General features: G+C 38.9%; 1 long non-coding RNA gene across 2 annotated transcripts; it reads right to left on the reverse strand.

The window, feature by feature from the left end:
• Positions 1 to 518: 518 nt before the first annotated feature.
• LOC140629525 (uncharacterized) lies at positions 519 to 20431 on the reverse strand. 2 transcript variants are annotated; one of them, XR_012027386.1, is made up of 5 exons: positions 20201 to 20431; positions 19301 to 19476; positions 14740 to 14794; positions 7218 to 7272; positions 519 to 773 (listed from the first exon to the last, which is right to left on the reverse strand). It is a non-coding gene; the product is annotated as an uncharacterized lncRNA (long non-coding RNA). The 2 variants fall into 2 exon arrangements; XR_012027385.1 differs by lacking the exon at positions 519 to 773 and having other exon boundaries at positions 7132 to 7272.
• Positions 20432 to 27583: the final 7152 nt, after the last annotated feature.

Below are 27583 nucleotides of genomic sequence, written 5' to 3' on the forward strand. Positions count from 1 at the left end.
CCGCGCTGCAGCCCTTAGGGAGCTCGGCGCACTCTCCTGGGCGCGCAGTTGCTGTTACTGTCCCGGGGAGCCCGAGGGCATCCTCGCCCTCCTGGGTCCTGCTCCAACTCCCCGCGAGCCCCTTTCCGCCCGGGAAGGTCAGTGCAGCTCCTGCGTCTCCGGGACGGGGCTCTCCTGTCCTGGGGACACTCGCCCCGGCCTCAGCCCGGCTCCCCGCGGGGCCCCTCCCCCTTGGAGGCCTTTGTTTCTTTACTTCTTTTTCCCCGTCTTCCTACCTTGATAGAAGCGCGAACTCTTCTCACTGTAGCATTCCAGCTGGTCTCTCTTTAAATCTCAGGCCGAATTCATAGATTTTCAGGATGATTGGAAGGTTTTCTAGGTAATTTGGTGAAGACAGGTGATTTGGAGACCCTGCTCTTCCGCCATCTTGCTCCTCCCCCCCATAAATCCTTTGTTACCCCAAATAGCTATCTAGAACTTTTTTAATACTGCCAAGATTAATCACAGAACTTACCTTGATGTGAAGCTGCATTTGATAATGCACAACTGGTGAATGCAATGCAGAATTGTGTCCACTCTCTTCCCTCCCCCATGGGCCAGAAAGTGGCTTCATACTCCTGAAAACACTAGTCCTAGGCAGCCTCTGTGGCTCAGTGGTTTAGCGCTGCCTTCATCCCAGGGTGTAATCCTAGAGACATGTTGGGCTCCCTGCATGGAGTCTGCTTCTGTCTGTGCCTCTGTCTGTCTCAATCTGTGTCTTTCATGAATAAAATCTTAAAAAAAAAAAAAAAAAACCACTAGTCATGACAGGCACTATTGATCAGTCACAGTTGCCATGTTGGATGAAAATTAATATATCTCTTGGATATATTGTAAATATACTGGCATGAGAAATAGGAAACTTGAATTCTAGTTTAATTCTTGCAACTCACTAGCCATGTCAGGCTGGCAAGTTACAGGTTTTTCCTCATTTGCAAAATGGGTTGGACTAAATGATCCTTTCCCAGTTCAAATATCCTCTATCTCTATGATTAATGTCTGCAGCCATCTCAAGTGGAAGGCAAGAAAAATAATTCATGTCTATTGCAGATAAAAGTGTATCCGAATAGTAAAGAAAACTATCTTTGTTGTGATTATATTTCCTTATTTTCAAATCAGATAATTATACCAATATAACACCTAATAGGTTTCCATTTGTTAAGATAGACCAAATAACTGTAACACATCCCACAATGAAACAGCTCAGACACGTAAAATGTATTTCTCTCTCAAGGAACAGCCCAGACCAGGTAACTCTGTTCTACATGGTCATTAAGTGACCTAGGCTGATAAAGATTCCGTATCTCCAAGTTTCAGGTCAATATGGTCTTTTTGGTCAATATTGACCAATTTTTGGCTCACAGGAAGGGGTAAGAATATATGAAGAAAGCACGTTCAGCAACTTAAAGGCTTGGGCTAAAAATAGCACATCTCACTTCCTCTTGCATTCCATTAGAGAGAAATTAAACACATAACTGTATACATAACTTCAAAGAAGTTTGAAAATGTTAATGTCTAGCTGACCAGTCACATTCCAACTATAATCCTATTACTGTGAAAGGAAGAACAAATCTTGGAGAGCTAATATTTTCTGCCACTGTAGTTAGTTCATTTAAGGAACTTAACAGTCAATCTACAAAAGCAGCTGCTATAGTCCCCAGCCATTCACTCAGAACACTGTTACTAGATATCTGAATTTAGAAGATACAAGTTTGGCCTAAGTGTTAGGGTGAGAAAGAAATCCTTTGAGTCTCTATTTCTGAATCCCTTTCACCTATGAATTCCACAGAGACCTGGCAATCAGAAATTTATTCAATTTGCTCTAAGAAGCAATCTTCTGCTTTGTTTGACTTATTCTAGCAGTCCAGAGGAGGCAGGCTTTCTAAGTCAGAAATGGAATCTATAGCTTTCAAGAGGTGGCTTTCCCTAGTAGTTGAGGCAGAGCAGTGAGCAATCTGAGTGATACTCAATAGAGTATGTTCATCTGTTAAATTTGGCAAAGTTGCTAATGCACAGTGATATTGTTTGTTATGTCTCTTCTTTAGCTCATAAGTTTTTTTTTTTAAAGAAGACATAGGATAAAACAGCTACCACCATCCTATTCCATCAGGTTCCTCTTCACTGAGCTTCAGCTCTTCCACTTGCAAAACACAGCAGATGGAATGTTAAATCTAAACTAGAAAGTCTCTTGCATTCCTAGCTGTCAAAACAAACCATGTGCCTCCTGCTTCTCAACTATAATCCACTAAAAGCAATAGACTATTTCAGACACCAGAACATCCACATCCAACTGTATTTTGGGGAGCTTTTTTTAAAGTGGAAGTATTGGAAGATGAATGGAGGAACTCATGCAACAAATAAGTATACTGACTCAATGAGAATGTATTGGCATTTAAATTATGACTGCCCTATGACAAATACATTTAGTACTACACCAAGACCAATGAATGTTAATATTTCCCAGTTGTGATCTGTGCTAAACATTAATATGTGTTAGGGTTATAATGGTCTTTGTTAGCTATTTAGATCAATGTTGTCCAATATAAATATAGTACAAGTCATAAATACAAGCCACACATTAATTTTAATTTTTCTAGTAGTCACATTTAAAAAGGGAAAAAAGAAATGGGTAGATCAATTTTAATAATATATTTTATTCAACCCAATATATACAAAATATTATCATTCTAATATGTAACCAATATAAAAAATTACTAAGAAGATATTTTATACTCTATTTTTCATACTATCTCTTGGAAATCTGGTGAATATTTTACATTTACTGTACATCTTTGAACTAATTTGGACCAGCCATGTTTCAAGTGCTCATTAGTTACATGCTAGTGGCTACTATATTGGACAATACAAGTATAGAATCTTAGAGATTTTTTTTTTCAGGACTTGGGGCTTATATGAAAATTAGTGATAAGAAAGTGTGCTACATATTACAGAATAAATAATTGGCAGTCTCTTAACTTCAAACTCTTCCCCCAAGGCACACGGTGATTAAAAATTCATACATCAAGTCGGAAGTTACATAAATATTTAGAATAGTATTTAGGGCCAAGCATATCACTGGCCCCAGTCATTATCCCACATGTGGAGCCCAGATCTTGATTGCTATTAACAGACTCCAACTCCAATAGCTAATTTCTCAATCCTGTAGAATGCTTGGTTACAAAAAGTTGGACCCCAAAAAGAAATAAGGCTGAGTCCTTGCCAGACATGTTTGAGTTTAAGAAATCCCAAAATGTACTCAGTTGATGAGCTGGCCGAAAAGGCACTCATATTTTGAAAAAGAGAAAATTAGGGAACTATCTTCTACAAACTGAAGAGTATCCTTAGGTATTCTTCAGAAGCCGAGCCCAACATATAAGTATATAATTTGGGTCATACAAAACACTGTAATGGTGACAAGGGTAAAATGGGGCAGGAATGTCCCACCTAAAGGACTTCACATTAAAAATTTAACACTGTGCGAATTCTTGGGTCTGACAGGGACCGTGGGTTGGGCTCCCTAGCTATGATTCCTGACAGAGCTCATTAACACCATAGGAAAGTTTCCCACAGTATACAAGAGCAAGGGACATCAGCCAAGAATTAGGAGGAAATATAAAAATGCAAAAGAACCAATTTCTGTCTTAGCATCTCATTTTTGAACAATCTGAAAAGTGAATAGCCTATTAATAATTTTTCAGCCCTCTTTAAGACGGCTCATATGTACATAGTAGTAAATGGATTTGACAAGTGCTGGATTGTGTTACTGACTAAATAAACTCTAAGATGATTTTTTAGGAGAGCTACTTCACACAGCATTCTCACCTAAATTGAACAGTGCCAATAAATGCAAGTTGAAAATGAGCACTTTTCCCAGAAGAGTTACAAAGGTTTCTTTTACACATGAGTCATGAGCTGTCTCCTCAGCAGAGTATAATTTTGGTAACACAAGCAAGATGTTCTTGTGAAAAAATGACTTTATCCAAGTATTCAGAAACATTATGCCAAGAGTGCAATGGGTCTATAGTGAAGAATCATGTTTATTCAGCCCATCACGTCCTTGAAAACAAAACTGTCAATATTATGAGCATCACTAGCTAACAGGAAGCATCTAGAATACTTGTAAAGATATATGCTATGTAGCCAGAAAGCATTGACATTATTCTTCCTGTGAAACTAACTGGGAAACAAGGTGAGGGAAGTCTAATTTGTTACTGACACTTTAATATAGAAAAGTAAAAAAAAAAAAATCTTTCTCCAAAAATTCACAAGCAAAAATTATATCAGAAAGATTCTCCAAATTCCTTGAAAGATATCTTATTTGACAGCCCTGAATCTATGATTTTTCTAATAGTATATAATCTCTCTGTGCTCAATTTCCCCAACTATAACAAAAATAATACCTACCTCACAATTACTTGTAAAGATTGCAATAATCCATGTAAAATAGTTAGAAGAAAGCCTGCCACATAGAAAGTATTCAATAAATATCAGCTATAACTTTTGTAATTAAAGATAGAACAACAGAGATACTAGATATAGTAACCCAGTCAGAAGGTGTACAAATATGTAGGAAAGAACCCATGGCTCTAAGCTTTCTACAGGATCTAAATGTTCATATTCTACTTATAGTACAAGTGTTGATTATTGCTAATAGGCCCTCAAACCAGCAACTAAGTTATCTATCTTGTAACATAATTTGGCTTTACAAAGCTGATCTTAGAAAATATGCCTGTATCTTTGCAAGATATGGTTGGATAAAGGGAAATCCCAAACATGAACCCTGCCTCCTCCAATACCACCTCTCTCCATGCTCCCGTTTGGTTGCTATGCTCCAGCCACTCTGTCTTTGTTCAGCCTCTTGAACATAATACATTTGTTCCTATCTCAAGATATTAAGTGTTCCCTCTTCTCCTTCTACCCTTCAAATATCACCTCCTAAGAGAAGCCTTCTTTGATACCTCAGCTAAATTAGTGGTCCTCAAAGCTGATACCTATCACACTATTCTATCCTGTTGTTCTCAGAGCATACATTAGTATTTAAAGTAATCTAATTTACTTATGATCTTTGTCTGAATGTCTTAGCCACCTCACCTCCATATGAACATTTTATTCACAGCTGTAACACTTTAGTCCAGTACCTGATATATAGTGCACCCTCAAATGCATAAATGTTAACTGACGAAAACTATAAACATACCTTCTCCAAATACATTCACTCACAAAAATTAAATATTATTTTACAAGTTTATGAAGCCCTTAAAAGCCACAAATAGATTGTCTGGGGATCCATGAGGCTTAAGTTAATAAGCACAGAAATTAAGATCATATGGTTAGATAGGGAAGCTGGGCTAGTCCAAATGAAACTTGGGCTAGCAGCACCTGAGTGGCTCAATCAGTTGATCATCTGACTCTCAGTTTTGGCTCAGGTCATGATCTCAGGGTCCTGGGGTCCTGAGATGGAGCCACACATGGGCTCCCTGTTCAGTGGGAAGTCTGCTTATCCACCCCCCCGCCCCTCCACTTGCACGCACACTCTCTCTCTCTAAAATAAATAAATATTTAAAAAAAGAAAGATACTTGGGCTACAGTTTGGGAATCTTTAGTTACCATATGTAGCCTCTAAATATGACCGATTTTCTGTCTAATTTTTTGATCTGTTATTTTGAGTGGGGTGTTAAAGTCTTCAACCACTACTGTTGATAGATCTATTTCTCTCTCCAATTCTGCCAGTTTTTGCTTCAGGTGCTTGGGATTCCCCTGTTTGATGCATGCATGTTTATAATTGTTAAATTTTCCTGGAAACTTTCTTAGAACTCTTTTATTATAAAATGTCTCTAACTCAGGGAGTTATTGTGGTTTTTCTTTAGCCCACTTGGTATGAATATTCACACTTAATATGGATCTAAAAAATGATACATCACCATGCTTGATTATGCGCTGCTGTCCTAGACTTTTCCAGGGACATTACAGTGAGTATCTGCACCAAATTTTCTTTCTGAAATCCAAAAATTTCTAAGTTCCCAAAAACATCTGGCCCCAGGGTTTTAGATTAGGGATATTGAGCCATTTTCTTGAGTTTTAAATAGGTCCCAGATAGTGGGTTAAAATTTTCATAGACATCTTGACATTTAGTTTTCTAGACTAACTGGAAAATTAAGCCACACTTTATAGTCAATGGAGTCTAGAAGAACAAGTCACCTCCAGTGCCCATGTGGTGAGGCCAGACCAGCTCCACAGCCCAAGATCTGTTCTATTGCAGGCAAGTTCCACTACTGCATGGCCCACAAACATGTAGAATCTCAGGTACATGAAATCCTTGCTTGGCCTCCCCTCTAGGAGGTAGCATCCATCCCAGGAGATGAGCTCAAAAGGGCTGAGAACTGTTGTCACCCAAAACCTGAAGTTCTTCTTCTCCCCAGAATTTTAGTTTCACAACAGCTTAACATGAGGTATTTATTAGTTAAGTAAGCCATTTAGCTTTCTCCTAGATGAGGTGAGCTATCCTGAAGGATCAGCAGAAGTCAGCACAGAACCATGGGATTGGAGCAAGAGCTTTCAAATTATTTTCTGTGGAACTCTAGAGGACTAGCAAGGTGCTTTAATGCTCCACAAAGCTGGATTCAAACTTCATAAAAATATATATGTACTCATATATGTGCATAATATATTCACCTGTTTTAAATATTTTATATATTCAGCTATTATAAGTACCGTAATAAAATTAACATGTATATTTAAATGTCATATCAGATTGAAACACTCTAGAAACAGTAATAATTATGCAACCACAAAAAAATTTGATTTTATAAAAATCGTAGTATAAAAATTCTATCATGTCTTGTATTTAATTAGACTTCTTGTAACTGTCTCAGTGATTACAGGGGTTATGTCTCTACAGTGGTCTTTTTTTTTATTCAAACCTATGCATGTCTAAAATTATTAAGTTGACTGCATGATTACTAAATATGTGTGAGTCAGGATTGTCTTGATGTGTGCAACCAACAGAAAATAGGAAACAAATGAGATGTAGTAATTGTCATTCATAACCCTCAATTTCATACATTCTGTAGAACAGTACTATGATTTTCCTTTATTAACTTTATTATGTTTATGAATTTAGAAAATAAAATCATGGTAATAAAATGTTACTGTTATCTATTTTATACTCAACATCTAACCTCCACTTTGTTTTGACAGAGCCCAGTGCTTTCAGATGTCCACCTCCAATGTGACCTGAGGGTAGAGAATGGGGAGTGTATTAATCATATATTGCTTATCAATGGTTACTACAAACCTGTTTAAGTTTAGCAACTTAAAACAATGCCCATTATTGTCTAACAGTTTCCATAGGTCAGAAGTGTGGACACAAAGAAACTAGGTTCTCTGCTCGGGGTCTCCCAGGCTGAATCAAGGTGTTAACTGGGACTGAGAGGCCATCCAAGGAATACCGGTCGGTCTATTCTAAGTCCATTCAGGCCATTGGCAGAGTTTAGTACCTTATGGTTTATTTCAGTTTTCTATTGTTACAAAATAAATCATATATTAATGGCTTAAAACAACACCCATCTAGGGCACCGGGGTGGCTCAGTGGTTGAGCGTCCGCCTTTCTTTGGCTCAAGTCGTGATTCCAGAGGCCTGGGATCAAGTGCCATATCAGGCTCCCCACCAGGAGTCTGCTTCTGCCTCTGCCTATGTCTCTGCCTCTCTCTGTGTGTGTCTCTCATGAATAAATAAATAAAATCCTTAAAAAAAAAAACACCTATCTATTATCTCATAGTTCCATATATCAGAAATCTGGGAATGTGTGTGGGTTCTTTCCTCAGTGTTTCACAGGGTGAAATCTGGGTGTCAGCCACATTACATGCCTTTCTGGAAGTTCTAGGGAAGAATCTGCTTCTGTGTTCATTCAGACTGTTGGAAGAATTCAGTTCCTAGTGGCTACTGGTGTCAATCAGGGACTGATCTCAGCTCCAACAAGTCACCCTCAGATCCTTGCCATTTGACCCCTCCATGTTCAAAGCTAGTGGCTTAGAATCCTCACTGTACTGAACCTCTCTCACACTTCCAGTATCTCTCCCATCTGCCATGACACAATCTTACATAGTGTAATCACCAGAGGGTTTACTCTATCACTATTGGCCACATAACAATCGAATCAAAGAAATGACTATCCTATCATATTCACAATTTTCACACACACTCCAAGTTAGGAGATTATGTACATGTGCATCAGGAGATGGGAATCCTAGGGACTATCTTAGAATTTTGAGGGCAAGGGGAACCCTATTCTCAGCTTCAGAGTGAATCTTGTTTTACATACACCAATCATGATGGCCCCTTTCCAGGAATTTATTTAAAACTAGCATGTGACCCAGATGTAGGCAAAGACACAAAGTGAGTCTGCTAGGGAACTTCTAGGAAACATTCCTCTCTCATAAGGTGAGATTACCTCTGTTCCAACTTTGTGTATTTTCTAATCCAGGTGGGATGCCTAGAATCCTGGAATCACTACAGCTGTCTTGCTCCCAGTCTGAGGATGAAAGCATCACACAGGGGAAGGAAAAGCAAAAAAAAAAAAACCATGTAGAAGTAGTGCTGGAGCTCAAAACACCATAGCTCATGCCACCTTTCAACTTCTTGTTGGGGGAGATTTTTAATTCTTTTCATCATGCCAGCCAGCTTGAATCAGGGTTTCATTACTTGTAGCCCAAGGCATTCTATGAATGAAAGATTCCAGGTAAAATTTAATTTAAGGAAAAAAAAGAGCTCAGCTGTTGGACAAAACTTTGAAAATCATAGATCTATTAGATAGAGTCAGACAGACCTGAGATTTCAACTGAACTTCCAATATTAATGAGATGAATTATTTTATCTGTACGATCAGGAAAAGTAATTTCTATCTTCACAAGTCATTATGAGGATGTAGCAAAGTTGCACACATTAGCCAAGTATTTCAAGTGAAACATAAGACTTGTTTCAAACACCTAATTATAACCAGGACTTAGGGGACAGGATGGAATGAGAGGAGGATATGGGTAACCAAGAAAGAATGTAGGGATGGATGTGACATGGTAGGGAGAATAAGACAAAAAGACAGCTCTGTCTGAGGGCGTGATGCACTGAGCATCTCCTCATTTCACTCCAGATCAGTGTCTGAGCTCCAGGGAGGGAAGGGAATGCAAGTGTATTTAAAAGTGGGGTTCATGGGATGCCTGAGTAGCTCAACAGTTGGGCACCTGCCTTCAGCTCAGATCATGATCCCGGGATCCAGAATCGAGTCCTGCATAGGGCTCTCTGTGAGGAGTCTGCTTCTCCTTCTGCCTATGTCTCTGCCTCTCCCTCTCAGTCTGTGTCTCTCATAAATAAATAAATAAATCTTTTTTTTTAAGTGGAGGTTACACATATACACATTTTTGCATAATGTGGGACAGGAAATGACCAGGGCCACCATGGTAGAAGAGAAGGACCTTCAAGGATACTCTTTCTCTCCAAAAAGAAGAATGAAGAAGCCAACATTATTTGGGCAACACTCTTGAGATGCATCCTAGGTGCCAGAATGAGAAGGCAGGCATTATTAAACAAGGAACTGTCAATAAAGCAGCAATATAAGGCAAGGAGAGAATGGAGAAAGCATTCAGAGAAATTTGCAGCATCTCACATTCATTTTTTACCTCATATTATGCACCAACCTTTAGGATGCCCTTTGAAAGCTTACACTCCTATTTGCTAACTCAATAGAATTTTCCTTCCCCTTTGACAGATTAGGTGAGAGATGAGATCTCAAATGATTACAGAGCACTTTCACTTTATTTTTTTCCTTGGACTATAGTTGGCACACAATGGTACATTAGTGTCAGATGTACAATATAGTGATTTGACAAGTTTATACAGTATGCTATGCTCACCACAAGGGTAGCTACCATCTATCACCATACAATACTATGGTAATATCATTTACTATATTCCCTAGGCTGTACACTTTTATTCCCATGAGTTATGCATTCCATAACTGGAAGCCTGTATCTCCTACTCCCTTTCACCCATTTTTCCCAAGCATCCACCATACCCTAACCTCTGGCAGCCATCAATTTGTTCTCCATATTTATAGGTCTGATTATACCTTTTGCTTGTTCACTCATTATTTTTTAGATTCTACCTATGAGTGAAATCTTATGGTATTTGTCTTTCTCTGACTGACTTATTTCGCTTAGCATAATACCCTCTAGTTCCATCTATGTCATTGCAAATGGCAAGATTCCATTCTTTGTGATAGCTGAGTAATATTCCAAGGTATGTGTCTGTATGTGTACCATTTCTTTATCTTTCATCAGTCGATGGACATTTAGACTCTTTCCTTATTTTTGCTATAGTAGACAGTGCTGCTATAAACATTGGGGTGCATGTACCCCCTTCAAATGACTATTTTTGTACCCCTTGGATAAATACCTAGTACTCTGATCGCTAGATCCTAAGGTAGTTCTATTTTTAACTTTTTTGAGGAAACTCCATACTGTTTTTCAGAATGGCTGTACCACTTTGCATTCCCACCAACAGTGTTAGAGGGTTCCCCTTTCTCTGCATCTCCGCCAAGGTCTGTTGTTTCCCGAGTTGTTAATTTTAGCCATTCTGATCAGTGGGAAGCAGTATCTCATCATGGTTTTGATTTGTATTTCCCTAATAAAGAGTGATGCTGAGCATCTTTTCACATGTCTGTTAGCCATGTGTATGTCTTCTTTGAAGAAATGTCTATTCATGTCTTCTGCCCATCTCTCAACTGGATTTTTTATTTTAGGGGTGTTAAGTTTGATAAGCTCTCTATAGATTTTGGATACTAGGCCTTTATCTGATATGTCATTTGTGAATATCTTCTCCCCTTCTGTAGATTGCCTTTTAGTTTTGTTGATTGTTTCCTTCACTGTGCAGAAGATTTTTATCTTGATGAAGTACCAATAGTTCATTTTTCCTTTTGTTTCCTTGCTTCTGGCAGTAGGTCTAATAAGTTGCTATGGCAAAAAATAAAACAAATTAAATAAATAAATAAATAAATAAATAAATAAATAAATAAATAGATAGATAGATGGATGGATGAATGAATGAATGAATGAATAAATAAATAAATAAATAAATAAATAAATAAATAAATAAATAAATAAAAGTTGCTATGGCTAAGGTCAAAGAGGCTTCTGCCTGTGTTTGATGATTCCTGTTTCACATTTAGGTTTTTTACCCATTTTGAACTTATGTTTGTGTATGGTATAAGAAAGTGGTTTCTTCTTTTTTCTTCTTTCTTTTTCATTCTTTTGCACGTGGCTGTCCAATTTTCCCAACACCTTTTGTTGAAGAGACTTTTTTCCATTTCATATTCTTTCCAGCTTTGTCAAAGATTAGTTGACCATAGAATTGAGGGTCCATTTCTGGGTTCTCTATTCTGTTCCATTGGTCTGGGTGTCTCTTTTTGCACCAGGACATACTGTCTTGACAACTGCCACTTTGTAATATAGCTTGAAACCCGAAATCATGATGTCTCCAGTTTTGTTTTTCCAGCCAGTAATCTCATGACTGTTGTTCTAAATTCTTGTTCAGAGATACTGCTTGTACAGAGATCTTTTGAGCAATCATCTGGCTATGACTCCTTCTTGACCTTTCTTTTAGGGAGAATTCCTCCATCTTGTTATTTTGCCTAAGTTTCTGTCTTTGGTTATTTTGAAAGTTTCTTATGTTTCCTGTACCCAAGAGTAATGCTATATTAAAAAGGGATCATACATTATCCAGGGCCTGAAACTTCAGGAAGTGTTTCTGTTGTACACTGTGTGCACTCTGCTGTTGTGTTTTGGCTGCTCTTTCCCTCTGGTCAGGCCTCTTCAGAGCTCCTCCTTGCTTGCAATGGGAAATGTTCAGAACTTTAACGAGGTGTGGTTTGATTTGTTTGTTAAAATAAGCTTGGATAAGAAGAAAAAAGCCTGTTATAGTAAATATGCTCTTTCTAGGTACAGGGGGGGCAGTGTTTGGTGTTAAGTGATACCCACCTCCACTGGGGGCCCCTGTGTTGCTCTCTGAAGTCTCACTCTGTTGGTGGTGAGGTAGATAATGTCTCCACCCCACTCTCTTGTCCTCAGACAAGAGACCTCACACACCCTGCAGTTCAAGAAGCCCTCACAGAATAGGGAGGGTCATGAGCCACCCAGCGCCATAGCTGTCCTGCGTTTTATTTTTGGCACACATCTGCGATTCAAAATGCCAAACCATAAAGGAGCTGGCACCCTGTGGAACCACTCTTCTCCTCCAGAGGATAGCCTTGCTGCCCTATGTCTGGTATCCTCTGTCCCAGAAAAACCCTCAGTCCCATGCCTGCACATAACACAAAATCTATGGTGTGGCACTGCAAGAAAAGCAGCAACCCCGTTATCCACCCTCTGTGCATGGCCTCTGTTCCCTGCTCATGAAGGCCCTTGTGCTGGTGCCCTCAGGGTCTCTTGTCCTTGAAGAGGCACTATACCTTCTTCCAAATGCACTCCAGGAAGGGGTACATTGTCTCCCAATGCGATCCAGGAGACCCCTACACCAATGTGTGCACTCCGAGGACAGCACCCTCCTTCTCTCCAGGAGCTCACATTACAGCTCTGCTCTGGCAAAAGTCCCACATTTCCAAATCTTCAGAGTGTGAGCTCTACATGCTGTTTGCAAAAAACCTGCGACACTCAGTACCTCTCGCTCCTTAATCAGTCCTCTGAAGAGGATTCCACCTTGTGTAGACTGAGGCCACACTCAACCTCTCTCTATTTTTCTCCCTTTTCTCTCTCTGTGAAAGGATTCCCTCCTCTCCCTGGCACTTGTGAAAGTTTTCCTCTCCCCGAATTCGCTTCCTTGTACCTCATATCTGCCACACAGTCTCCCGCCAGCCATGGAGATCCTTCTCCCAGTCCTTGGATCTATTTCCTGGGTGTTCTAAGTGACCTGACCTCAATACAGCTGTGTTTAAGGGACTAGAAAAGCCCAGAGTCCCCCTAATTCTCTGCCATCTTAATTCCCAACAGAAAGTCTTGGTTAAAGTGCTTTTAGAAGGCCAAGCATAGGGGAGCCCGGGCGGCTCAGTGGTTTAGCGTCACCTTCAGCCCAGGTCCTGATCCTGGAGAGCCAGGATTGAGTCCCACGTCAGGCTTCCTGCATGGAGCCTGCTTCTCCCTCTGCCTATGTCTCTGCCTCTCTCTCCTCTCTGTGTATTCTCATGAATAAATAAATAAAATCTTAAAAAATAAAAAAGAAGGCCAAGTGTATTAGTTCTTTCTGCATTGCAAACGATCCCAAAGGTTCAGTGGCTTACAATAAAGAAAACGTCTATTTTTTTTCTCTCTCTCTCAGATAAATAAATAAATATCTTTTTTTAAAAAGTACTCTTTCATCTTGCCTTGAGCCTATAACACCATCATCCACTCTCCATATAAATGTACCTCATCTGCCTAAATTTGAAACTTCTCTTTGGTCCTTATTAGCCAAATTACCTTGGTCAAATCACCTAACCTCAGGCCCCAATTTCCTCATCCATAAGATGGGGAACATAAAGACCCAACTTATATGACTGCTATGTATAGATAGGTAAGGTAATTTCAGTTATCTGTAAGCCAGCAACTTATTTACTTAAAATAGCTATTGATACACACTAACCAAGACCCTTCCTTTGATCCAAAATTAACTGATATATTGTATGCCTGCTCTGTCCCAGGCACAGTGATGGGGACACTAAATTACACCTGTCATTGAAAACCTCACAAATCATTATTACACAAAGTGATAAACAAATCATTATCATATAAATTAGTAAATAGTATATCTGAGATCTGAATAAGATATTGTAGGCACCCAGATAGGAGGAATTTATAGTATCTGGGAAAGATGAGAAAGGATTCACCAAAAAAAAAAAAAAAAAAAAAAAAAGGTGAAACTTAAACTGAATATTCAGAAGGCTGAATAGAAGTACTCAAGACAGGGTGGAAGGGAAAAGACATTCTAGAACATGAATAGCATGTGTGTAACTTGCTAATGCCAGGTAATGTTATTTCGGTAACATCTACAAGAAAGTATGTTAGCTCCCCATGTTGATACTAAATTTGTCCTCATCAGGAATTCGATGGCAGGATGGGGGCAGTTGTAAAATCCTCTCCTAAAAGGAACAGACGAAGCAAGCTTAATGGGATTGGGATAGCCTTTTCAGCCACTTGAAGCTTCTGTTCTCTTACATACAAGGGCTATCATTTGTGAGAGTAGATATTATGGAAAGAGAAAGTTACAGAGTTTCAAACCAAAAAATGGTTCCTCCCTAGAATATTGCACACAACCACAGACTTGCTCTTCTGTGGTAAAGCCATCTTGTTAACTTTAGCATAAGTTTCTCTGTTTGTTTTTTATTCTTATCCCATAATAAAGCAGACAATATAGACAGTTCAACTTGGAGTAAACAGTTCCCCCCCACACACACACATACACACTATTTTAAACAGCTACTGTTCTTCCCACAGGCCTTCTAAACACTCTACTTGATAATGCCTCTACTGGGAATTCCAAACAATAAAATATATGTGAATTATCTTTTAGAAGGAAGTACAGAAAGAAAATACTGATTCTTGTCCATTCTTACTCCCCCTAGTTAAAGAATACTTCCTATACTGCTTCTTGAGTTTCAAAATGGACATTTATTAAGAATACCTGAAAGAAGGTCTGAATGGTGCTCTCAGAACAAGACTCCCTTAATTTCTTCTCCCTGCAGTAGAAATATTTTATTAATACCTCCTCACATTTCCATGATATCCGCACATGACAGAGTACTTTTGCATTCATTGTCCATTTTAATTCTAAAAGTAATCTTGGAAAGAAAATAACACTTTTGCATATGAGCAAATTCTTTCTTCTGAAGGCTTTTCTTCTTGGCCTGTAGATCATGATCTCCATATGTCTCCTACATGGTCTTCCCTCTGTATGCATCTGTGTCCTAATCTCCTCTTCTTATAAGGACATCAGTCATTGCATTAGGGCCCATCCTAATGACCTCATTTAATCTTAATTAATCTCTTTAAAGACTTGATCTCCAAATGTAGTCACCTTCTAAGTACTGAGAGATAGGACTTCAACATACAAATTGGTGGGGACATAGTTCAGCCAATAATATCTATAAAATGGGAGGATGGAAAGGTTTCAGCATGATAAATTATATTAGTTTTCTATTATTGCTATAATAAATTATGACAAACTTAGTGACTTAATACAAATTTATATCTTATGATTCAGCAGCTCCTAACTCCCACATAGGTCTTACCAAGCTAAAATCAAGATGTCAACAGGGCTACATTCCTTATCCGAGGCTTGAGGACAGGATGTGTTCCTCACTCATTCAAATTCCTTGTAGTTGTAGGGCCAAGGTCCTAGTTTTCCTTCTGGCTGTCAACTGAAGGTCATTCCCAGCTTCCAGAGATCATTACATTCCTTGGTTAAGGGGCCCCCTTCCTTCATCTTCAGAGCAAGTAACAAGAGTTGAGTCCTTAACACACTGCATCTCACTAACCCTTCTGTGATCACATTTCTCTCTTTTTAAAGGCTCTTAACTTTATAAAAGAGGTTTGTTTAATTAGATTGGGCCCACCTGGATAACTGGGAAAATCTCCTCATCTCAAAGTCCTTAGCCTTATCACATCAGCAAGTCCCTATGACATATTCACAGATTCCCAGAATTAGGGTATAAACATCTTTGGGGGCTACTATTCTGTCTACCACATAAGTGCTGAATGACAGACAGCTATTATCTCTTTAATGGTTAAAGATAAATTTTTGTAGGCTAATAATCCTATTTAATTAATTAAGTTGATTGGTTCAAATAAGTGGTTGCAACCAGGGAACATTTGGCTAGAGACATATTTGGTTGTCACAACTGGTGGGAGTGAGGGAGCATTCACACTGGTCCCTAGCTGGTTGAGGCCAGGGATGCTGCTAAATAATGCATAGGACAGCTTCCCACAATAAAGAATTATCCACCCAAAACATCAATAGTGCCATGGTTGTGAAACCCTGGTTTTAACTGAATGCTTTGGGGTTTAATTAATCTACGTGGAAATAAAATTTTTACTATGATCAAATGGATTCTCATCAATGCCATAACCAAGTGGTCTCTTTTGTTCCATGGCAGAAAAAAAAATGTTTTATCTTTGGTTGGAAAAAAGTTTAGGAGATGATGTTTTATGATATCCTTATCATTTTTGAAATATGACATAAGTAGATGGTTTATATCCTAATTTTAACCTGGTCTAAGAAAATAGGAATAGACTTATTCTAAACCTTAAATATGTCCATGTATCTATATATATATTTGGTCATTTCTTCACTAAAAACCTAGCAAGGACTAGGCAGGCATTGTTCTAGGCATGCAGGATACATCAGTGAACAATACAAAGTTTCCTGCTCTTATAAGTGATAACATTATAGAGGAGGGAGATAGCCAATGAGGAAAATAAATTTAAAAGTGATAAATTGTGTGAGAAGGGAAAATACCTTGGAAAAAATAGTTCAGAGTCAGAGAGATCAGGGCTGCAGTGGGAAAGGGATGGCAGTGACTTGGGGGAAGCAGGGACCCACAGCAGAGGTATTATATACAGTGGCCAGGGCAGGCCTCCTTAAGAAGTGTAATTTGTCTAGTTATGAAGACCAGCTGCCATCTCATTTTCTTAAATTTATTTGCTAAGTATTTGCAAATTATATTTGTGAGGCATAAACACTGACATAGCTTTGCATGTCTATTGAATGAGAAAAATCAAATGGAGGAGAGATGAACCCAACAAAATCAGCTCATCAAGCTCAGAGCTTGAAACTTGAGCCCTTGAGTTACAAACTGCTTTTCTTTCCTTGAAGTCACTCTGCCTTCTCACTATACTCCAGTGTCAGGAACAAACAGGCATTATGCATAATGAAACTACTGACTATGGAATAACCCCAGCCACTCCACACTCAAAAAAAAAAAAAAAAAAAAAAAGACAAGACAACAACAACAACAAAAAAACAGATCTAAGGACAGTTCAGGTGAATTACTGCTGAGCATATTATTTGTTGGAATAATCCAATGTGCATTATGCCAATTGCATTCCATTTGTCATTTAATTTGAGTGAAGTGAAACAGGAAAAAGCATTGATTTAGTGGTTGTACATACCTTCGATCCTTTTCAAAACTTTTAGCTGCTACAGAAAAGTTAACCTAAAATATTATTAAACAATTCCTTTTTAAACATACTGGTCTAAGTCAAAAACTCTAATTTCTGCCTTTAAATAATGATTTCAAAGTTGAAATAACCAGTGACTTCCTGAAAGATTGGTAGTTCCTAAATTGCAGTATGTCCTGAATTCCCAGAGTTATATTTCTCCATAATTCTTTTTGTTTCATTTTAGTTCTTTTATTAAGTAATTATTTATCTATTTTAAAGAGAAATAGGGTGAGAGAGAGAGAGAGAGAGAGAGTCGGGAAGGAGCAGAGGGAGAGAGAAGAATCCCAAATAGATTCAGTTGAGTGAGGAGCCCCACACAGGGTTTGATTCCATGACCTTGGGATAATGACCAACCAAGAGTTGGACATTTAACTAACTGAGTCACCCAGATGCCCCATCATTCTAGTTCTGGTTACAAATATTGGTCCTTGAATATTTTGAGGAGACAATTCTATAATAAAACAAAAATTCAATTTAGAATACAATTGCGTTCCTTGCTTTAAGCTGCATCTGAATAAGAGCATGCTATGAAGCATGCTATGAAGCAAGTTAAAACTTGTTGTTGGATTTGATGCTCAACAAATCAAGGAAACAAATCAATATTTTCTGAATACAGCCTGGGGGAGAGCTATAGAAACAGAAGGAATGATATTCTCAGCTTTCCAGGGAGTCCATACAACACAGTGGGAGCAGACATTTAAAAATTAACTTTCTCCAAACATCTTTTTATGGCTCATTTTGAAAATAGTTCTGGTTACACATTATCCTGCAGTTTGGCTATTTTTTTTAATATTCTCCCTCTCCAAATTCATTCCAGTGGGAGCTGCCCATTGGCAGTGGAGGTCCATGATTATCTCACTGTGTATAATTCATTTAGCAGCATAATGTGCTTCTGCAAATGCTGCCACAGCACAAAGAGAAACTGCCAATGTTAGCATTCCAGGGTCATGCAACCTGCCCCACCAGGAACTGTCATTTAGAGGAGACCCCTCCAACAAGCTTTCTCACACTCTGTGCTAACCTAATGCCACCCAAATGTCTCTGGGTGGCAGCTGCTAACACTTCTTCTGTAGGAACAGAAGTGCAGTGACCTAACCCCTCTCCTGCTGTGCTACTCAGTGCCAGGTCCCTGAATAGCAGCATCAGAGACATCTGGGAGCTTGTTAGAAATTCAGGCTCTTGGGCTCCTCCCCAGACCTACTGAATCAGAACCTGCATTTTAACCAGATCTCTAGATGATTAGTGTGCACACTGAAGTTTGAGGAGTTCAACTCCACTGGCTGGAAGCCAAGAATGCCAGAATTCTTCTCCAGTGTTTTCTGAGCTGTCACTATCATTGCTGGTTTTTATAAGCTCTGGGTTTCTGCCTACATCATGGCAGTTATTGTTTTTTTATGTCTAAAACTTTCACATATCTCTCTCACCTGCACTCTATCATACAATAAGGTACCTTTATATTTAAAACCTGTTTTGTGGGATCCCTGGGTGGCTCAGCGGTTTGGCGACTGCCTTTGGCCCGGGGCGCAATCCTGGGGTCTCAGGATCGAGTCCCGCATCGGGCTCCCAGCATGGAGCCTGCTTCTCCCTCCTGCTGTGTCTCTGGCTCTCTCTCTCTTTCTCTGTGTCTATCATAAATAATAAATAAATAAATAAATCTTTAAAATAAATAAAATAAACCCGTTTTGTCCTTGTCTTTGACCTTGCACCATTCAGTGGCTTTTGGTGATTAAGATGATAGTAAATGAATACAAACAATTGCTTTTCCACTTTCTTTCTAGATGCTCAGAGATACTGTTGTAGAGAACTATCATTTAGCCTTCCCAGCATCCTGTACCACTTCCTTGCATCCCAGCCCATCAATCTTCCTCTGGGAAACCACTCTTCTCCATTCTCAGGCCCTATGATTCAAATGTCCTGAACAGCCTGCTCCTCAGCAGCCACATGAGAGCTTTCACCATCATGGCCTCTTTGTTCAGGCAGCCCATGAATTCCAAGCCAGGGCAGGAGTGCCAGCCACAGCATACCTGATGGGATGAAGTGAAGGAGGCAAGCTCTTCTCTCTATGACTGCTAAGCTGGTAAAACTGAAGCCTGGAGCTGCCTGTGGCCATCTGCTTCCTCTTCCTAAGGAAAGCCTGACAGAAGCTTTCAGAAGCCATTGCTTGAATACTTGAAACATCCTGCAGAGATCTGTACCCCCGCTGTAAGCAAGGGCAGACATTCATGGCAGTGAGGCCAGGACTTCTCCTGGTTCTTCCAAAATAAGGCCCTCTTGTGGTTAGAAGAAAGCCTGAGATGAATGTTAATGCTGTTTTTCCTGTAATTGGTTGGGGGCAGGGTTGGGGGGGGGGTGTTCCTGAGAGCCCATTGTTGTGAGTGCTCTTTGGTTTTAATAGGAAACAGTCATCCCTGGCCAGTACTGCCAGCAATATACCCATCCTCCAAGATCCTCACTCAGTCTCCTTCCCAGAAAACCTTTCTCCATATATTCTTAGTCAAATTAGAGATGTTGTGGGTTGGCACATTGCTTAGACAGCACTTTTGCCAATATGTCAGTACCACGGTCTACAAACCCCAGGTGAACAGCATTCTGACACTTAATCACCTGGGATATACCTCATGCATGATGAATTATACCCAAACACACATACATGGGCAGATCACCTGCATGGAGTCTTTTCAAGCCAGAGGACACCCCGAGTGTATCAGCAGCTGGACCTATGGATCCATGTTGTGTCCACCACAAATCTTTTAGGTTCAACTAAACATTCAGACTCACAAGACTACCATAGGTCAGGCTCGACATCCATCTATTATGTTAAAGGATAAAAACCAGAGCTTGCCTAAGGGCAGCTTCAGGGGTTTTGTATGTGCAATAGTCCTTGAAGCAATCTAACAGCTCAGATACAAGAAGATGAGACTCACATCAGATAGGTACAGGATCTACCATGGCCTAAAACCTGCTAATCCATAGGATCCATAGTTTCCAAGTTCCCTGCAGATGTGTGCCCAGATATGAGTCCCAATTCTTAAAGACACTCAAAGCATAGCTTCCCTATCAAGTATTTATAGTCCATTCATAACCCTTCTAGTCCAGATGCAATTTGCCAAAGATCATTTTTAGCACAAGCAATCCTGCCTAGAAACATAGTTGACATTCTGTCATTGTCAAGTTACCAGGGGAACTAAATTAGCAAATCATAGGTCAAATTCTCATTCCGAAAGCGAAAGAGTTTTGTTAACCACTTATCTAAAGAGTTAACAAATTCTCATTCGGAAAGCAAAAGAGTTTTGTTAACCACTTATCTAAAAAGTTAACAAAGGAAACATCCTCAGAAAACATACAGGGATCCCTACAGAGATAAAGGGGCCCCATAGTTCAGATGGATACATTGGCAAAGAAATTATGTAGAAAACAAATACAAGCATAACCAGTTTCTACTTGGAAGAGTAGGACTGTTTCAGTGATGGGATTAGGGTTCTCCTGTTTGCGGTGCCATGCATAGACTGCCCCACTGCTGAAGTATAGATATAGCTGTCATCACTAGACATGCTTAACCAAAGAAAACAAAGGACCGATATTTTTTTTTTTTAAAGGACCGATATTTTTATACCAATTTATCAACCCTTTTTATAAAAGCTGAATTGAAGCCCAGAGAGATATCTTTTGTTTGGTTGGCTTTGTTTGTTTTCCGAAAAATCATGGAAATAGGTATAAGAAGGTGTCCCCTTCTGGCATCTGTGCCAATTGGACCCAGACTGACATAGCCAAGGCTGATTTCCACATATACAGTGCAATATCCAAGGATCCCCCATAGTGTTCCTCTAGTGTGTGTCTGTATGTGTGTGTGTATGCAGTATGCATGTGTACTTGCACACACATAACAGTGAAAAGAAGCCCACCAATATCTCGACTTTCCCAGTTTAGCAAGAAACTAAGAACAATGTGTATTGGGCTTTCTTGGAAATACAGTGGCATTGAAAGCTATCATTTAGTTATTAAATTGTCGCAAAATGTGGCAGAAAATCTGAGTTGTCCAACATATTATGGGTAGCAATACTAAGTGCTGCCAACACCTACAGCTACCTCACAGCATAAATATCATATTCATCTAAATTAACATTACCAACATCAAGTCATAAATGTTGGTCATATTGCCATAATTACCTCCAAATCCCATCGTCATTAAGCACCCTATACCTTGAACCACAAGACCACTATTATTTAAACTATAGTTAATATAATCTAGAACCACAAAACTACTAATGCCTAAAACTATATAGTCACTATCACCAGAAACATATGTCCAGTAATACATAAGTTAGCGATTTTCACAATAATGTTATTTAACAAATGAACTCAAAATGAAATTACTTTAAAGAAAAAGAAAAAAAATAAAGTGACTTTAAAAGGTAACAATATACTTTTGCTCATGATTCCACAGATGGATGAGACAGTTCTTTTGGTGTAGCCCAGGTTTGACTGATCTCAACCCAACTTGTTCGTTGGCTGCAATCAGCTGGTAGGTTAAGTAGGAGCTGGCTGGTTGAGGATGACTCAGCTCTACCAAAAATGATTTGCTACTTTCCTGCAGGCTAGCCCAGGCTTGCTCATATTAAAGGAAGGGGGATACCAACATGAACAGTAATACATTGGGCTTCTTGAGGTCTAGGCTTAGAAATAATATAACATTATTTCAGTCCTGTTCTGCTCACCAAAGCAAGTGGGAAGGTGAACTCAGATTCAAAAAGGGAGTGGAACACACTCTACTCTTAATGGCATGAAAGTTATTGCAAAGTCCCACTGTAAAGGATATGGGTCTAGGGATGTATAGAGAATCAAGGCCATTTTTGTAACCAACCTGCTGAAGATAACTTGAAACAGTACCACATATACTTGGAAATACAAGTGACACCAACAGTTAAAGGTACAAGACCCATCCAGTGCCACTGTCTTTTGGTCACAAATATAAAACACCATAAGCATGTCACCATCACATGCTTAATATCACCCAGAAACAATTACATCTTAACCCAGCACCTTCATCAACTACCTCCTATGTAGCACAATGTTACAGATTAAGACACCTAAATCCTAGTCTCCTCTCTCATTAGGCTCTGGTAAATAAGTCATATAGTGTCAGGTTATCTCTGTTCCCCATTAAGTTATAACCTGTGCAAAGAAACTGATAGTCTATTTCAATTGTGTTTATTTTTTCCAATTCTCCCAAAAGTAAAAGAACATTTTTAATACCACATCCTGACAAAGTGATCCCTTAGAATTTATGCTAAAAAATATAAATTAACTTCTTTTGTTGTTCTCCAAATTTTTAAATATTTAAGTGTGGTTTTTGGAATGGTCATCCTAACAGATAACATGTCAACTTCCGTCCTGTGAAAGAATCAAATATATTTCATTGGGAAATCTTCCATGAGTACATTTCCCAGAATCATGTGTTTATTTTCTTGATAAATAAATGTACTACTTTGGCTAAGGTTCCTGGGAAGAAGGAGAAAATTAGCAAGGTTGAATAATTACTGGTCATTACTGAAAGAATCAGAAATTATTTACAAACCCACATAAAGTGAAATATGTTATACCTAGTGAAATAATAAACTAGGCAGAAACTCAAGCTTAATGTGTTCTAGGACATGATTTTAGAAGAGCCAATAATTTCCTGTGAGCATTCACACGATCAGGAGGTCTAGTCTTAAAGGGACCTACTTGTCCATACTCAAAGATGGACTCTTGGAGAAGCGAAGATATGAGGGCCTTCTCAAAGACCTCTGTATGGAAGGCCGGCAGCTCCAAACAAGCCAAATATCCTTCTGCATCTAACAGATGGGATCACCAAGAGCCAGTCCTATCTGTACCTCCAAAACTGGTGTGACACTGCCACAGTTAAGTACCAACTGATTGGGCCAAAGAAGCTATTCCTCAGAAATAAGTTCATATTCTCAAAAAAAAAAAAAAAAAGTTCATATTCTCACAGGTCAAATAATACAGATAGCAGTGGAAGATGGTAGCATATTTTGCTTAATTTTAATTTTGTTTGTCCAGCAATGCTGCTGTAATCTATATTGGTGTCCATTTAGATTTCACTGTGTGGCATTTGCTGCCTCTTCTTGGGGGCAGGAGGAATATAATGTGTATTGTTGGGGCATCAGTGAGTGGCCCTTCAAACTATGAGTAAAAGTCACAGAGGTAGGAGACTAATTTTTTTAATATTTTATTTTATTATTCACGAGACATAGAAAGAAAGGCAGAGACATAGGCAGAGGGAGAATCAGGCTCCCTGCAGAGAACCTGATGCAGGACTTTGATCCAGGACCCTAGAATCATGACCTGAGCCAAAGGCAGATGCTCAACCACTGAACCACCCAGGAGCCCTGGAGACTAATTTTTTAAAACTGTTTCCACAACTATGATTTCAGACCCACACTACACCCAGTCATGTTCTATTAAACTCCAATTATAAAAATTCAGTCAATGTATGAGTATTGCACACATACTTAATACCTGGAATTGTGCTAGGCACTGTGGATACTGCAGCGTAAAACAGGCAAAGCTCCTACTCTAATATATATTCAAACAAAGAAGTCAGGTAACAAGTGGGAAACACATAAATGATGAAAGAAATTACAGCTTGTGTAAGTGTTAAGAAAGAATGGGGACACCTGGGTGACTCAGTCCATCAAGTGTCTGACTCTATTTCAGCTCAGGTCATGATCTCGGGGTTGTGAGATGGAGCTCTGTCAGGCTCTGCCCTCAGTGGGAAGTCTGTCTGCTTGAAGATTCTCTCCCTCTGCCCCTCCCCCCATATTCTTGCTCTCTCTCTCTCTCTCTCTAAAATGAATAAGTCTTAAAAAAGAAAAAGTTAAGAAAGAATGAACAGAGAATGAGGATGGAGAATAATGAGAGGCAGGAGGGCAGGCCAACCTATATTCAGTAGTGGTCAGGAAATAAATCTAGAAGATGACATTAGAGCCAAATTCCAAAGGATGAGAAGGACTCAGGCATGCAAAAACCTGGAAACCTGGAAGAACAAAAGAAATCAGAAGTGTGAAGTACCTAAGGAAGAAAAGAAGCTACTCTACAATGTGTCAGAAGGCAAATGTGGCCACGGCTGCAGATTTGTGGGGACATAAGCATGAGATGGCATCAGAAAGGGACATCACAACCAGATGATGCAGAGCCACAGAAGAGACTGCACAGTTTATTCTCAAAGCAGAAAGAAGCCACTGAAAAGCTTTGAACCAGGGAGTGGCATAATCTCACTTGCATTCTTTTAAAGATCCATCTGGTTGCTGGGTAAAGAGCGTATTATGTCTATATTATTATATTCATTTATATGTTCTGAAAAGTACCAGTATATCAACATAAATGCCCCAGAGTGGTATTAATCTGAGCAAAAGACCTACAGATCACCTCACCTCCATATAATAAATATTGCCTGAAATCATTGCCAAAGGCAGCATGCACCACACTTAATCAGATGTGTTAATTTTTAATTTGATGCTTGAGCTCCTCCTTGTGGCTGTATGGTTGCAAGCTCCATGGTAATACTAGTTTCCATATAGTGATTAATGACTGGCAATCTTTTCTTTTTTCAAAATCTACCTTTATTAATAAAAAATGCAATATCTAAAATGTGAGCTTGAAATTTAATTAGTTCATTTTTAAGAATGAGCTTATTATCAGCTTGCAGTCGGTACTTGTATAATATGTACTATATGGTATAGGGTATGATATAGTTACATTCTCATTGAAACCTGTTTTCTGTAACATTCTTGCCAACATCTGGTACAAATTAGAGTAAGATATAAGGTATTTTCCTTCCCTCAAAAATAATTCCATCAAATAACAGGATGTCTTTAACAAATCCGCAGCAACAGAACAAAAGGAATAAATCTTGACGTTCCATTCTCAGAGTAAAAAATGAAGTGGGACATATTTATCTACTATGGAAGATGTGAATAAAAATAATCATTCTCTTCATTCATCACCATATATAGTTGGTGACTGACAACTTGAATTAAAGAGAACCCCAACCACTTGGGCATTAGGGACTTCCTAACTGTTGAATCCCTTACTAAATAAGAATTACAGCTTTGGAAAATTGCTCTCAGAAGGCACATCCGTTCCAAAAAAATCTCATTTTCAACCCATTTTGATGTGTAGAAAGCTTTCATGCCATGAGATATCCCATGCAGATGTGAACCAGAGGGAGAAGAAAACCTGCTCAGCCCTGGAGAGCTGGATGTTTTACCTGAGGACGAAGTTAAACCTTTACTGCCTTAATTCTCTGTATCTCTTCTTAGCTCTACTTATTATTCTCAATGTATTTCCAGTGTGTTTAGAATTTCCAAGTAGAAGCACCTGGGCTGGTGTATAATGAAGAACACTGGGAACTACATGGGGCCAGTCAGCCAGAAGGTAACCATAGTAATGGCACCATCCCTTGGACAGGCAGGAATATTGTGATAGATCATGTCTGAAACCTAAAAAATGTGCTCAAAGCATGAATGACACTCAGTGACTAGTCAAGGTGGAAAACACATTAAACTTCGATGAATGTCACACTCCTTACATGCAGCGGACATAATCCACTGGACTACCCTGAGTGTGATCCTTACAGAAAATTGTACTTAACACAAAGACCTGCTTTGAAATAGCAATAAAGCAAACTGCTACAGAATTCTGTTCCTGGTCCCAACTCATAAGGGTGGGAGCAACCTAAAGAAAAAATAGAAGTGCCTGCAATTTCTTGCAAATGAGTAACTATAATTATTAGAAATGCAGATAAGTATTTCATGATGCAACATTGCTTGATGATGTATGAAATGTAGAACATTTCGTCATAGCCATCACATCTTTTTGCTGTTAGTGTCAAAGAGTAAAAGCTCACTAAAAGAAATGGAATCAATTTTGTATAGAGTTAGTTTACATAACAAATTTTAAAAATGCAAAAACATTTGCAACAAAAATAAAATGACTGAACACAGAAATATTCAAGAGTTAAAATGAATGTGCTTCATCTAAAATGCATAATAATTTAAACTTATCGGAAATATAAAATTAAGATGCGAGTGATTGCAGATAACTTGACTAGAAAACATAAATGCTCTGAATAATAATATATAAAAGAATACAAAAATTCAAAGAAGGGGTTTAAAACTATAGTATCACATGTAGGCTGTTACACACATGATCTCCAACATAGTTTAAATCAGGATCCTTTTGGTGTAAATGATAGGAACTCAACATAAACTAGTGAAACTATTTTTTTCATACCTAAGAAAGACAAGGATACAAGGATGAAGAGTCACAGAGAAATAGAAGTTGTTCTCTTGCTCTTTCTCATTTCTCTCTCTCTTCTGCTCTGCCACTTTCTTAATTTCGTCCATCACTTTCTTCTGCTACAGACACCTTACTGTTTGTGGCATGGTTTGGGGGTAGAAGAAACACAGATATTCCTTGTTTGGGAAACCCACAGACAGAGTTTTTCTCTCACAATGCCTTATATTAAATCTACGGAGAAGACTTCAAGGTGCCCAGTTCAGGGCACATACTCACCCCTGCACCAATCCTCAAAGCCTGGGTGATAAAATAGTTCGCCAATTCTGGATCCTTGGTAGCTTGGTTTGGGGTGAGGGTGGGGCAAGAGGCAGGGAACTAGGTATGGCGACTTGGAATTCTTCAACACACAGAGTACTCAAAGGAAGGTGCTACTGCCAGAAAAAGTGGGCAGAGAGGGGAAGAAGAGGAGTAGCTTAGAAGAAAAAAAGATATCTACCATAGTGTCACTATGTGAATTGATTACCAGCTTTAGAAAATTGATTATAGGGTATAAGCCAATGGCAGAGGTAGGGAGGAGTGGGAGGCAGAGGATAGGAGGAACAATAGGGAGGCAGAGTTCATCTCAAATACATAAGAACTTCCTAACAATTTGAAGATAACAAAGATGCATAAAGTAGTAAGCCACATACTTCCAGAAATAATTCAATTCTCAGCTGGAAGACAATTCAGCAGAGATGCTGCAGGGGGAATGTAAGTTTCAAATGAGTTGAAGATGAACCCAAACAACAGTAACCTTGAACATTTATGATTCTGCAAATTATGATATATTGAGATTTATCCTCAGAGACCTCGTTGGCTATTAGACATTTTGGTTCTTAGGGTCAATTTTCTGGTGGAGAACAACTAGTAGTCCATGAGTCATACCTGGCCCACCTAGTATTTGTTAAATATTTAAATAATTACCAACACTCCAAACTCTTGGAAAATTCATATAAAGCTTTGATTTT

Source organism: Canis lupus (assembly GCF_048164855.1).
Source record: "Canis lupus baileyi chromosome 16 unlocalized genomic scaffold, mCanLup2.hap1 SUPER_16_unloc_1, whole genome shotgun sequence".
NCBI lineage: Eukaryota > Metazoa > Chordata > Mammalia > Carnivora > Canidae > Canis > Canis lupus.